The following is a 15,903-nucleotide window of genomic DNA, read 5'->3' as shown; positions in this document are numbered from 1 at the left end:
TGATAGGAAAGCTTGAGCTTGCATAACGCTTTGGTGAGATCCTCCGCAGTAATGTGGAAAATGTTAGCGTCTATGGCATCTCTCGGTACGTGCCCTAACACGCTCATTACTCACATTAGTGTCCGAGTTTTCAAAAACTGATTCGAAGAACTCAGCAAAAAAAAAATCATTTTTTGTCAGAAGTGTTAGCCATGCGGCCATCCATATGCATAACTGAGGGCAAACCATTATCCTTCCGTTTGGAATTCACAAAGTTCCAAAACTGCTTAGGGTTACGTTTCATGTTGCGTTCGACTTTTTTAGTATAACGTCGATAAAGACGATTGTTCATAACCTTGTATCTCTGGCTGCAAGCTTCAAATGAGGCCTTGTTTAACGATGACCGATAAGTGCGGTATTTTCGATGAGCAGCATTCCGTTCCTTTTTACGTATCCGAAGTTCACGACAAGACCATGGTGGCTTCGAAGGGGGGCGTTGCAAAGGCACACACTCCGTGAAAGTGTGATGAAGAATCTGCGTGAATTTGTCAACACAACCATCGATATCAGGACAACGGTATACAGTGGACCAATCGATTCCTATCAGTCGATGTGTCAATGTCTCAAAGTCGGCTCTTTTAAAATCAAACGCGGAGAGGTCACATCCATCCGCTGTACTAATAAGAGTCCCGGTTGCGCCGTGAATGGTGAGAACAAGAGGTGGATGAGCCGGGTCAACCGGAACAATAGGATCGACAGCTTCCTCCAGATCAAACTTCCTAACGATTAAAACCTTTAGAAGAACGAGATCGAGCGTATTGCCTTCATAATTTTTCATATCGTTAATTTGCTCAATACCGTTGGAATACCTTCCAAAAAAAAATCGGGCATGATCTTGAAAGTATCGAGTTGGGTATGTCAACAGTACAATATAGCCTATTCGACCGTGTCCACCGTAAACCAGGCAAGTTGTAGTCTCCAAAGTAAGTTGTAGTCTTATATTAAATATATTTATAAAAATCATGAAAGTGTACGATCTCCATCAGAATCAATAAATCAGAACTTTTTGGGTAGAAACTTGTTTGTAAAGACTTGTTTTTAATTATGAATCGTGGTTTACCAGCCGAGTGGAAGTTTGACAACTACCGAAAAGCTAAACATTACATATAATTTGCAATTGGATTAGATGGACAAATTGATGTGAAGATTTGCGAAAACGTTACACGTCTTCTCAGTGAGAATCGAACTCACGACTCCCCGATCTCTAGTTGGGGCGCGTTACCACTACGCCATGAGAGGACTCATGAACGCAGAAGTTAACCTGAATTCGATTTCAGCTCAATAGTCACGTGGTCCTTTTTCGCAAAGTGCACCTCTTTCGGAAGAATTAGATGCCCATCTAAACACAACGCTTTCTATATATATCCAATGCCTAGCCTGAGAGCGCATTGTTTTTTAGGTATAGGAATAGCGCTGGCTGAGGTATCTATTGTGTGGGCTTCCAATGGGTCGCGACGTTCTCAAACGACCGGTTACGGAACATGAGTCCGTTGCTCGATAAATACTTGTTTTTAATTATGAATCGTGGTTTGTAAAGTTTAATGAATGAGCGCATTGCAGTTAGTATAAGACTCTTAACTAACTGTTAGGGCAGGATCGTGGCTTCCGGCAGGAAATTGGGGTCACACACGGACGTTTCAGACACTACCGGACTTGGTACGGTTTTCGGAACTGGGCACTACAAGATCACTTAATCTTCAATTACTTCACGACCACTTCAACTTTATTTGAACTTGGACAACTTAACTCGGCGATGGTTTGGATTTAATTGAATAATTTTATTTCAACTAACTCGCTTTTCTACCCTACGTTGTGTGAAATCTTTCGTTAACTATTTATTACTAGCCATAAAAACTGCCAGCATTGCTGTCAACTGGAAAGGTATAAGGTACAGTGGGGGAAGAGTATCAGTGGGGTAAGTGGATCATTTGTCAATATAAAGCCTAAATACTTGGATATGTTGAATGTTTTCGCACCATTGCTTCGTTTTAGGTTATATTCGTACGCCCACACTGATACTATAGCAATACTGGTACTACACGTACACTAACACAAGCAAACTTGTTAGCTGCAAAAAGTAATTAATTTGAAAATGGTTTTCCATCAATCAAAAATCCATTGTATCTCTGTCTAAAATCAAATTCTATTATTTTTTCGACACATGGTGAGCATTTCATTTGTAATTAAATGAATCACAATGAAAAATATGTCACTTTTATGAATAAATACAAATATATTGGACATGGTACACTTACCCCTACTTTTTAGTGGGGTGGGGTAAGTGGATCAAGAATAATTATCATTTATTGGCAGACTGCTTAGGATAATTTTAATAAGCTTAAATACCCGCAAATGTTGTTTTCCTTTATTTTGTTCCATTCCCAGCTTGAATTTGTTAAATTGACCATAGAAAATTTGAATTAACCCACCTAAAAGCTTTTTAACCTTTCTGGTATAAAAAAAAAATATAAAAAGAATAATAATTTCAAAATTCACACGAACCTTTTCGTGGTTTATCTAAGCTGAGTTGTAAAAGAGCAAAGTATACTAATTTTCCAATCGAAAGCATAGTCTCGTACATGATTTGACCAAATAAATTGTTCTAGACAGATGATACACATATATCCATAAATATAACAGAAGGATTTCAGTTTGTTATTCGAAAGTAAATGTAACTAATATTTTTAAACCAAGAGTGCTTTTCGAAAATATCGTTAGGAATAATCCTACAATACTTCTATATAACTTATGCGTATAAATGGATGAATTTTCTCCAAATTTTTCTAGGTACAATGTTTTTTTTTGTTCTAATTAGTATGAACTAATATATACATACTTTTTATTATATTTTGATTAAATAAAGATACTTTTTCTAATTTTAAAGTAATAAAATATGACATTACTAGTACTAATAACAAGTGCGAGGGTAATATCATTCTTATTAAACATAATCATACTACATTTGTTTCGAGAACAATTTTTTTTTCATGGTGATCCACTTACCCCACCATGGTGCGACAAGTGGATCATTTGGCGCAAATTTTCAAGTCTCTCATTCTCAATACATAACAATCAGAAAAATCGAAATAAATGACGATTTGAAGTATAATAGGCCCTTATTTGTTATCCACAGAAAAAAGTTTGAGTTAAACTATTCACGTTAGCTATACATAACAATGAAGTTAACTATTAATTTTTCTGTATTCACTTACCCCACGGTACCTTACCTGGATATTGGGCCACGATTGTATTGAGAACTGCCACTAACCTATTGGCCGGCATGTGGAAAACGGGTGTGTGTCTGCTCAAAGATCAAGATCCCAGCCAATTTGAGATGGGAACGTGCGTGACGTGGGAAAGTGCAGTATCAAAAGTTTCTCGAATTGCCAGCCCTTTTCCCTCTTCCTCGATGTAAACTTATTGTATGGAGATTCCATAATTTTCAGTTGATTAAAATTTAACCGCATATCAGTCACATTGAGATTATACATGAGCCTCGTAATGTAGTAGCAATTAAATTCTATCAGAATTATTTTCTGACTATTCACCCATTATGCAATATGAGTTGTACACAATTTCAGTCTCAAAAAAGCACTTTTGAGTTCGTGGTTAATTTTTACATACTTCAGTTTCCTCCCATACTGCCATAAAATGCACACTTGGTATTCCATTTACTCAACGTCTACTTTTGTCGAATGTTATAAATATGCAATTATGGGCAGTGTACAGGGTGTTCGTAAATAATCCGAACAACAAAGTATGGGAAATATGATCTAGCATTGAAAAATATAACAATTCAATGTCCATGTTCATTTTTTGAATACATCTATATGTTAACTCAAAATACAACTTTAAATAATTTCGAAATAATGGGTTCTTACTGAGGTAGGCAAAATTATTTTTTTCAGAGACGTTTTTCCGGACGGCCGCTAGTCATACTAGAGATGTTATCTCCCTTAAATCTAAAATAGATGAATCTTAATGTCATGTTATTATTTGAAGTAACCAACTATCTAGTGGCTTTAAGTTGGACTGGAAATAGAAAATTATACGTTTCAAATCCAGTGAGTTCTATGGACATTTCTCTTCTGTCATATAGCTCAAAAACAGCTTCCTTTAAGACCACTCAACACATTTGACTTGGTTTTACCTTTACTTGAAATCGGAAATATGTCAAACTTACTGCTTAATAATATAATATGTGCATGTTTTAAACCATGTCAGAATATTGGATTTATTCTGCTTAAATGTATACAGCCATGCCTTCAAAGTTTGTATGGATAATTTGAGAACACCCTGTAGCAGTATACTATGAACAGGCTCTCATGTGCTGCAAATAATGATTATTATATAGAGACAAGTGAGAGATTCTCTCAATTTGCTCAAGATTCAATCCCTTTTCTTGATAAGATATGTAAATGAATTTGTGGAGAATTCTTGTAGAAATGCCTTGACTAATTCTTTGCGCAATACTAAAATGTTTTGTAAAGTTTTTGTTTTTGATGTTCGCAATTTTTTAGAATTATTGAAATTTTGAATTATTCAACGACGTAAAAAAATCGGCGGCGCGATGTTGATCGGCGTATGGCACGCCGCCGATAGCTCACTCGACGTCAACGTGAAGTAGAATGATTCGGCAGCGATGCAGAGGTCTATATGACGCACGCGTGGCGCCCGAAGATGATCCACGCAAAGCCATTTGAATTTGGTTACCCAGGTGTGAAGGAATCGTCGAAGCGTTGTCGCCGCCGACGACGACGACGACGCGCGTTATTGAAAATTGAGCCGATTAAAACTGAAAGTTATCAATCAATTGTGGAATCGCAATTGCGGTGGATAACCTCAATTAAACGGTCATGAACACCACGGACGGTAGCCGAGAGCTCCGTTTCGATTTGAGTGACCATTTCGCGATTATTTGAATTGTTAGCTGAATCACTTGATCGGCTGACAACGACAGCGTTTGGATTTCGATTTTCAATCGGGCCGTGAAGGCCGTATGTTTCCCTTCGACAATAATTGTAGGTGGATGCAAAACAGGTAAGTTACGCCAAATCAACCAATGTTAAGGTATGGCGATGCGGCCTAGCCTATAATTGCTTACTGTGTATCTATCATCGGAAATCGAAAGTGATATTGATGAGTGAGTTTCGGATGCGTCTATTTTTGACGGACAGTGCGTCAAGTGCACTAGTTCATGATCATTTGGTTTCCATTCGTGATGATAATTATACAGACGAAAATTTCGTAGAATTATGGGAGCTATTACTTGATTTTTGCATCCTATCATGCAAAATACAAATAGGCACGTGCGTTGATAAGTGTTCAACTTGCGGATTTTTTTTTCGTAAGTGATGATGGTGTTTCGACAGAAATTTAATAGACAGTGCGGCTAACAAATTTGTCTTGATGAAATCTCTATTAAACTGCGATTTATTGTTGACGTGAAGCTTTGATGAATGCTGTAATATAACCACGAAATTGCTTCTGATATTCATTATCTATGACAATTGGTAGGATGAGACAATTGATCAGTAAAAGGGCTGGCGTGAGTTCCATAATGTGTAGAATTCCAGTAGCCTATGATCGCACGTTAAGCCCCAAATAATATTCACACTTCTTCTTCTTCTTCTTCTTCTTCTTCTTCTTCTTCTTCTTCTTCTTCTTGGCATTAACGCTCTCACTGGGACAAAGCCTGCTTCTCAGCATAGAGCTTCCTTTGCCAAAGTTGCCAATTTCGCATTCGTATATCGTGTGGCAGGTACGATGATACTCTATGCCCAGGGGAGTTAAGGAAATTTCCTTTACGTAAAGATCCTGAACCGACCGGGAATCGAGCCCAGATACCTGCCATGCTGACTTTGCTTTGTAGCCACGGACTCTAACCACTCGGCTTAGGAAGGCACTTACACTAAGATTCACACATACACGGTGCATGTGCATTAGCAATGTAGCAACAACAAAAAATGGTTTTCGTTATCGTACTCTTAGACTATATTGTTCCAGAAAAGTTATTCATTCATGACTTTTTCATCTTCCTAGTTAATGAAGTTTCAAATTTGAATTGATTTTTTTTGATAAGATTAATTAAATTTTCATCCAATTTGAATTATTACCTATTTGATTGAGTTCTATAATTCTATCCTAAAGCATTTCCTTGATAAAATACTGTTGAAAACCTTGGTGTGATCTCAGAATGCTCAGTAGACTACTTGCCAAGTGGCTGACGAGATCCTTCAAAGATTAATGGTTAAATCTTCATCAAACATCCAAATTAATTTAGATGGTTAATATGCTAGATTTTGCTAGAATTAGTGTTCGCTGCAGAGTATAGAAGTAAAAGCGCTGAGCGAACAAAACTCTTTGATAAGTAACTTTCGCAATTCCCAAGCCTCAGGGGAAAAGTAAAGTAACAAAAAAAATATATATATACATATTTTGAAAAAACAAAACTGCCTTAATGTTGCTAGCAAGAAAAACACATCTACCAAAACCATCAGCTACCCCATAAATCTGAGCGTTTTGTTTGTGGTTTATCTGATAATACATACTACAAACGGTAAGCACCGTAGAATCCGTTGACCTACGAGTTTTCCATTCCAAAGAAAGGACCCACAAGCTCTTTTGCGCACATATTTCGTATCATTCCCTTACAACAACCTCCGCCCCTAAGTACATACAGCTTGGGTCGACATTTTCAAGGGAACACTTGTCTTTTTCACCGGTGAAGCCCCTTTGGATGAAAGACATTCAATAGAGGGAAAATACACACTCCACAGTGGAGAATCTCTACGGTTTCGCTTGAAAGCTCTTCACATCGTCATTCGGTTATTTTTTCCAAGCTTCGCCTTTTGTTGCTGGAAATGGTTTCAGCTGCACAAAGTAGGTACTCCAGCATCGGAAAAGTTCTCGATTCAGCGTCGGATCGCTGCTGGCCGCCCCCCTCAAAGATTCCCGTTAGGATTCGCTCCGCTTCGTGTGATGCTTTCGGTTCTCGAGGAGCAATGACGACAGGCAACGGGGCACAGTGGTTCAAGCTAGAATAAATGTCGGAAAGAACCTCAAAGTTGCATTTGAATGGTCAACATTGTTATGTTTTTTTTTTTCTTACATGCATACTCAATACTTGTTTTTACTGAAACTTATTTAAAACCTGGATTCAAGCTCAAAAGAAATCCAAACTTTTTTATTTATCGTAATGATCGACTGGATGGAGCATGTGGTGGAGTTGCTAAAACATCGTATAAAACATCCACTTATTTTTGTCACTTGAAACCACAGTTTTTGAATTTTGGGTGTCTTTATTGGAACACAGCTTGGTAAATATGCCTTCAAAGCTACCTATTTGCCGTTTCAGTACAGTACGCAGAAAGTAAATTTGTTTCAAAATGACTCGTAATAAGTCAAAAAAATTTGTTATGGGTAACTTCAATGCAAAACATCGCTCATGGAATAACTCACAAGGCAATTCCAATGGCGGAATTTTATTTTAAGAGTGTTCTCAATTCAATACCTTGATAGCCCTACTTGTTTTTCCTCTTCTACAAACCCTTCTACGATTGATTTGGTCTTAATTGACTCTAGTCACCTTTGTGGCTAACTGGTTACTCACGCTGATTTTGATACTGATCATGTCCCTGTTATGTTTCAAGTATCTCACGAAGCGATTCTTCGTCATATCAGCCCCACTTTCAATTATTTACTAGCCGACTGGATAACATATGATATTAACATATTGACAGAAATTGCTTTAATTTTAGAGGTTTTGGCCACCTTCGAACCACTGTGCACTGTTGCCCCCAAAAGAGTATTATAATAAATCACTTCAGGTTATACTAAGATACATACGAGCACAATGTTGTTAGATTTAGAGTTCCATCCGATTGCCATTAACAACCAGCAACTTACAGCTGGGATGTGGCTTTTTTCCAGGTTGCACCGAGCTATATATTTTTCTTTCTTCTCTATTATCTTGTTCCAGGTGAGAGACGGCGCGGGAAGCATTAAAGTGACGGAAATTGTATGCCATTAGAAATCACCGAGAAAAGTCAGGTTTGGAGCACCGGCATACCGTTGTTGTCATGCTGCTGTGAAAAACGACGACAAGAATCACAAGGCATCCCTCCTCGTCCCCAGAATCCAGAAATCGGAAAGTCTCTTGCGGTGCTGACCCTGAGGTGAAAGTTAACTGTGTAAGTAGAAGCAAATGTTTTATTCATAGGAACTAACCTGGTCCAAGTCCAAGAACTCGAAGAAATAGGGAGAGCTTCGGCACCACCATTTTCATTGTTGCAGCATATTGCAGCTCCGTTTCTCCAATTTATGGACACTGTTTGAATGCATGCATGCAAGCATGCATATGTTCGAAGCGGGGCAAACAAATTCCCCAACTCGGACTTCAAGCGCTCATCGCTGTTCATCTCGGATGCCGACTCGAATTTCATCGTAGAGCAAATATTTACATTCCAATGCTCTGGGTCCGAGCTCCGAGGATGCAGTGTTCAACTCTGCCAATGCAACAAAGTACAATAAGAGCGGAAGTGCCGTCGGACTCCAGAGTGGTACAATGTCCATTTGTTCTGGCAACACTTCTAAGGATTCAATGGCACCAGAATTTTAATTTTTGGTTTCTAAGGGATTGTCTACATTTGGCTTGAATGATGAAATTATTGAAATTATTGAAGTTTAAGTTTTTATCTTGTATGAGCCCTAGATACTTAACTTCGAGTTCTTTTTGATCCTTCGACCTTGACGCTTGCTCCTTGGCAGTGCGTCAAGAAAGCCCGAGCAGTCGTCAGTTTTTTTTTCCTTTTCGGGTCGCGTGCCTATTTTTTTCTGAGTGCTTTTATATAGCCGAGCAAACGAGTGAAGCTGAGAGTGGATTGTGGCTGCTCAGTCAAGGATAACGAATCAATTGGTGAGCTCGTTTCATGCTACTATTTCTAATCTATAAAATATGTATGACTGCACATTTAATCGTTACAATGGTGGGACGTAAATATGATTTTTCAACAAACTATAAATGGTTCGTCACTGTGAGTGTCGACACAAACTCTGATTCATTAATTATTTATGTTTAACTTTTTTTTTATTTTCAGAACACTTCTTTTTTACGAGTAGTGTTTGATCCTTCGACCTTGACGCTTGCTCCTGCGGGGGCGGGCGATGAGGGCAGGATCAAACATGTCGCGCGTCGGTCGGGTGAAGTGAAAAGTGGCGTGATCCGTTAGTTGTGTTTGATCTATTGATCGCATCGCTTGCTCTTGCGAGGGCGAGCGATGAACACTTGTCCGGCGTACAATGCGATTATCGAATTATTTCGCGAATTCGGTTAGGCGTAATTATATCATGGATCGCATCACCTACCATTGGTGACTCCCAGATCTATACCTTACCCACTAACCCAATATCCTGTCCATGACAACCGTGGAGATGCAGAGGTGATCTCGGTCTCTAGTAACAACGGTAGTCGCACTAACATTCCTTCCCTTCCCCGATGACCGTAAGGACGTGGCCGGCGCCGTTATTGACTTTTGAAATTTGAGCTCTCGATTTGTGCACATTGAAGAATGGTAAGCTAATCCCAAGCCCCATTCATTAATTCCCTGTGTAACTTCGATTGTTCTGGTCAATCACGGAGTAGCAACTACGAATTGTACGGTCATCTATGCTTATGCTTTATGCTATGCTTTCAGAACACTTCTTTTTTACCTTTATTTTTGTAATTAAAAAAAACTTTGAATGGTTCGACACATCAAGTGTAGATGGTTCACCACTGTAAGTGTCGGCATAAGAATAAGAGTGTTCTATGATGTTCCAACCAATCGAGTTTTTTTGTTTCTTTTCAAATAAGTAAAATATAATAACACATGCTTTCTTCCTGACAGCTGTAGGAATGTTGCATTTAGGTATTTGTTCAACAAACTTTGAATGATTCGTCACCTCAAGTGTCGGCATAATTTTCCTCTACATAGAAATTGCACATATCAAATTAAAATATTGTGTTTACATATAAGCATGTTTATATCTCACAAATCATCATTTATCATGGTCTAATCGCTTATCAAAGTGAATCTTGTGACCCAACGATCCTTCTCATTAACAAACATTCCTCCCATTAACCTTTGTGGAGATGCAGAGGCAAACACGGTCTCCAAATAGCAAAGGTTACACACTAACATTCCTTCCCCCAATCCCACCTGACTGCAAGGACGTGGCCGGCGCCTTTATTGACCCTGTAGAAATAGAGGCACTGAATTATGCACATTGAAGAAGATTATGGCCAATCCCAGCCGACCTTCTAGTTGATTCTTTGTGCATTTTCACTGACTTCGGTCAATCACGGAATAGCAACCATTGATATGTGTAGTCAGTCTAAGCTAAGCTAAGCTGTATGAGCCCTAGATACTTAACTTCATTTGACCATTTTATTGGAACCCCTCTCATCAGAACAAGATGTCTTCTTGAAGGTTTCTAATAAAAAGCTTTTGGTTTTTGTGGGAATATTATTAGTTGAGTTTTGGAAGCATTAAGAGAAACATTTCATTTTGGCAAGTATGGAGAAAAAATATCCAAACTTTTTTGCAATCTACTACAGATGACACGCAGGCTTCGTCCTTTGCCGAAGAGGCCTGTATCATCTGCAAACAAAGATTTCTGACCTTCCTGACCTTCCTGTCCCAAAATGCAGCCTTTAGAAACAACAAATCTTACTGGGAGCCTTTCAAACGTGGAGTTCTGATAATTAACCTGAATTGTACGATATGACAGATAATATTGGATCATACTAACAATGTATGTTGGAAAATTAAAGTTTTTAATTTGACAATCAAACCTTCATGTCAAACACTGTCGAATGCTTTGTCTATGTCTAGAAGAGCAAGACCTTCAATTTTTTTGGGATAAATCAAATTTGTTACACGTAAAAGTTGATGAGTGGTCGAATGTCCATGGCGGAATCTGAACTGTTCATTGGCAAAAATTGAATTTACCATTTCATTTTCATTTCATGACCATTTCATAAAGTTTACTAATGGAAGAAAGCAATCTGATTGGACGATAGCTAGAAGCTTCTGCTGGATTTTTGTCTGGTTTTAAAATTGGAACAACCTTAGCATTTTTCCATTTGTTAGGAAAAATGCCAACTGACAACATTTATCAATGTATCAATCAAGAATGCTAAGCTACTCTCTAGAAGTTTCTTAATGAGGATGTAAAAAAATCCATCACCGAATGGTGCTTTGATGTTTTGGGATTTTTTTAATTGTTCTCATTATTCCGAATCAGTCACCCAAGAATTTTCGAAAACGATCTCTTGTGATCTTTTCCAGGAAGTCTTCCTTTAACCCTAAGGAATAATCCTGAAGGGTGCCCCGTGGAATCATACAACTTCATTTTTCTTCCATACTACGCTGGGCCAGTCTCTTGTTGGTATACCAAGTTGCAGGTGAGGTTTCCATTACATCATCCAAGTCCATTGTGTAGTATCCGTAACTCAGCCATCAACTGTTGGATTTCACATTCGGCTGATTCCACTTTGAGCCGAATTATTTTTCTGCTGCTACAAACAGGGCATCTGCTCTCCACAACTATCTACACTCCACGCACTCTTTTTTTACAAGCAAGCTCCAAACTTGCCTGCTGTCAGCCATGGTTTCGAACTGTCATTCATGCACGCTGAGGTAATCATGGGCAATATCGTGGTTATATTGGTCTAATTAAAGCACGCTCAATTAATGCTATTTATACGAATAATGTTCTGTTCAATCTTAAAACTCCAGATCCTACACAGTGTGCATTTCCTTGCTTAGAATTGCCGTTATATTGAATTTGAGGCTTATGCTTCCGATGATATGCCATTCATCTCAGTTGCTTTCCAAGTGTAGCAGAGTTTTGATGCAGGCACTTGCATCGATCATGGTGTTACCCAGGCCTATGACAACCATATATCGATACACAGTGTTCTTCGTAGCCAGGATGTCCCGGGCGATAAGTGAATATCGAACATTAAACAAAACTTCGCATTCTGATTGCACTCTAGATTTAAATTACCCGAAAAATAGTAAACACATGGAGATGTTGACTACACTAAAAGTCGTCCCGTGCCATGGGCCTGGTGTTACCTCTTCATGGAACTGGACTAGTTTTTTGTTGAGGGGCTGGGAGTTTCACCCATGACTATCACCTTACTAAGTGAAAGTGTAGCTCTCTACACTACATGCCCCCTAAATGTTCTTTGACACCTAGGATGTTGCAAAATATCTTAAATTTGAATTTTTCCAGTCCTTATTTTATTTGTTTTTGCAAAGATTTAACAGTGACATGAAGTTTGTTAATTTCATGTACACGTTTTTTACTATAGATCTCATTCAACGGCTAACGCCGTGAATGATTAACAGTTAGAAGAAAACACCCAAATTGGATGATTTGAACAAGAAAAATCGAGGTGATGACCTTGAATTCGCCATCCTTAGGGATAGCAACGTAATCAAGCATACAACCAACATTTTTTTTGTTTTTAACTTCCTGCTTAAGTTCGAAGGCCATCGTAATAATCCGAAATTCGAGAAGAATTCCGTTGAGTATCTTGAGGAATTGTTTGAGATACTTATTCTATGGATTTATCTGGTTATTCCAACATAGATTTCTCAAAATATATTTTAGACATTCCACCATAGATTTCTCCAAGGATTCCACATAAACTCTTCCAGAGAAACGAATGGAAAATAATCCAAACTTAAATGTCTGTGAAATCTGTTGAAAATCTTAGGAATACTGCTCCGAAACTTCTCTCCCAGACTCTGTCATGCATTTCTCATAAATTTGTCAAAAATGCTCTGGATGACACTAAAGAGTGGAGTGTTTTGGAAAGCCCAAACAAGACGCTTCGTTTTCGGGACGCCGGGAGTTTGGTTTTCGTTTCGCGGGTTTTGCTGGGCAGTGTTTTGGAAAGCCCAAACAAGACGCTTCGTTTTCGGGATGCCGGGAGTTTGGTTTTCGGTTCGCGTGTTGTGCTGGGCAATGTTTTGGGAAGCCCAAGCAAGACGGTTTGTTTTCGGGGCGCCGAGAAGTTTTGCTGTCCGCGCTGTGTGAGTGCGAAAAGATATTCGTGTTCAGTCGAGGATGGATTACCAACTGGTGAGCTCGTTTCATGCTTATGATAACACATTTTTTCATGAAAGCGTTATTTTTTTTGTAATATTCAATCAAACTGTGTATGGTTCGTCACTACAAGTGTCGGCTTTATTCCTGTTTCATATAATTTAAAATAACCGCATATATTTTTATCTTTTCGCCATTAATAAAAACTTCTTTTGAATGGCTCGACATTATAGATGTTGACGTTTGTTTTAAATCTCCTACCAAAAACTTTTTGAGACAAAACTAAAAACTAGCTTAAAGTATTAATCGTATTTTTCCTCCTTATCCATGGATCGCATCACCGACCAAAGGTGACTCCTAGATCTTTTCCTTCTCCACTAATAAACACCCTTCCCGTGGTGATTGTGGAGATGCAGAGGTATTCTCGGTCTCTAGAAGCAACAATCATTACACCCTAACATTCCTTCCCTATCTCAACTGACTGTAAGGACTTGTCCGGCGCCGTTATTGATCAATAATATTAGATCTGCTAAAATTGCACTCCGAGAGTAAGCGGAAACTCCCATCCCTTATTCATTTGGATCGCAGTGCAATTATTTCCAGTTCTGATCAATCACGGAGTAGCAACCATTGACATGTACAGTCAGTCTATGCTATGCTATGCTAATAAATTGGATGACACTAAAGAATTCTCTACAAGATTTTTTTTTTCCAAAATGTTCTGTTCTGTTTACTGAGCATTCTTCCTTAATTCCCTAAAAATTCTTCCAGAGCTTCATTTATACAGTTTTTTCGAAGATCCATACCTTAAATTTTCAAATAGAATCAATTTGAAGACCTCTTGATCAAAAAATTTGAAACTAATTCTAAAGTTGATGCGATTAGTCGGTCTTACAATCCTTGGGTGTCATCCCCCTGATCCCTCCCTCTTTTCTGGGTAACAAAAAAGCGTGAACATGATGGTATTTTTTAGGATTCTATTGTTTATCTTAGATATTCTTATAAAAAAACCTAAGCTTAGAGTGGGTTTTAGAACAAAAGGATAATTTTGGCAACAATGGAACCGGTACAGGAAGTTCCGGATTATGGTTCCATGGGGTCGTGTGTGATGTAACTAAGAAACCATATCGTACGGCACTTCAATTCACATGTACGCAATGGAATATGTTCAATAGACCACCAAATAACACTATACTTTCAATGGCCAATGGCAATGAAACCATATCATGCGACACATCAATTTACATCTATGCAATGAAATATATTCATAGGAACGTCAAATAACAATAACAACATTTAACCGGTTCAAACATGACATCATGGAATCATAATCCGGAACATCCGGAACCGGTTTCAATATGGCCAGGATCTCAGAAGGCAAAACAAACATTTTGTTCTAAAACCCACTCTAAACTGAGCGTTTTCCCACACGAATATCTAAGATAAACAATTGGAATCCGAAAAATACCCTCGAGTTCGCGTAACGAGAAAATTACCCAGAAAAGGGGGACGGATCTGGTAGGATTGTAAGATCAACTAACTCCACCAACTTTAGAAATTATTACAATTAAACTGATCAAGCGGTCTTTATTTAAATAATAGCCATTTGAACATTTAAGGTACGCCCCGGGTTTTAAGGGTTAATTCAGGAATACATACGGTTATTTCTCCAGCCTTCTTTGCATATTTACAGCGAGGAAATGAATTCTTCCATGCATTTTTTCACCTCTCCGTCAAAAATATTTGAAAGATAACCTTCACAAAATTCCTTGTGAATTTTTTTAAAGAATTCGTACAAAAACTTCTCCAGTGGTTACGCCAGGAATTTATCAGGTTCTCTCGTAAAGCCAGAGTATTCTTCACCAAATATCAACTGGATTTCTTCAGATATTTTTCGAGGATATTCTCCAAAAATCAATGTGATTTTCAAGATAAACTCTTCTAAAATTACCCCACAAATTTCGCAGAGAGGGGTTGAATCAAGAAACATCGAAGAACCTCCAGATGAAATCAGAACAAATCAATCAAAGATTCCAGGAACCTGTTAGAGAATACTTGAAGAAATCCTCGAAAGACTGAATGGACAAATGTATTATAATATTTCTTGACGAATTACTGGACGAGATCTTGAATTGAATTGATGAATTGTTTAATACAAATTGCAATTTTATGTTTTCCATCCCGTTTTATTGAATTTTATAGGTTGTACTTCACACTTTTTGAATCATAACTGTGGGGTCATGGTAATTCCTGAACAAGCCCTCAAAAAATAATTGAAGAATTCTTGTAGAAATTCTTTCAGAAATATCAAAAAACAATTGCTGGAAAACGTGTTAAGGAATTGTATCCAGTATTTTGTATGTTTTCCTAAAGGATATTATATGAATCTCTTGATACATAATAGAATGATTATTTTTTTTAATATATGTAAAAAAAAATTGAAGGAAATCCTAGAAGAACTCTTAGGAGAAAATTTTAGAAATTCTTGAATGTATTGCTCACAGCACCATAAAAGAGTTTCTTCAAAAGTAGTCGAATTATCCCTTGATGACCTTTTTTTTAATTCATCAGGAAGGCAACTAGAAAAATCCTTGAAAGCGTTGCTCGTAAATTCTATGCATAGCTCCTCAAAGAATTATTGAAAATTCTGTTTTTTTAGGTATCCTCGTATAACTGAGCAGAGCTGATAAAATTGAGAGTCGCTTCATGTGATGTATAAAATGTAACAATGACTAAAAAAGTAAAAGCAAATGGGACTATCAG

The 15,903-nt window shown here is 37.9% G+C and overlaps 1 protein-coding gene across 3 annotated transcripts in view; it reads left to right on the top strand.

The window, feature by feature from the left end:
• The window catches only part of LOC5564562, a 328,377-nt gene that overhangs the window by 231,880 nt on the left and 80,594 nt on the right, over positions 1–15,903 (top strand). For all 3 annotated transcript variants that reach the window (XM_001648834.2, XM_021846966.1, XM_021846965.1), the window contains one exon: positions 8,021–8,231. The gene's annotated coding sequence lies outside the window, so the exon portion shown is untranslated. The remainder of the gene's footprint in view (positions 1–8,020; positions 8,232–15,903) is intronic.

This window comes from Aedes aegypti, chromosome 2 (assembly GCF_002204515.2).
Source record: "Aedes aegypti strain LVP_AGWG chromosome 2, AaegL5.0 Primary Assembly, whole genome shotgun sequence".
Classification (NCBI taxonomy): Eukaryota; Metazoa; Arthropoda; class Insecta; order Diptera; family Culicidae; genus Aedes; species Aedes aegypti.
This window is presented reverse-complemented; position numbering and strand designations above follow the sequence as displayed.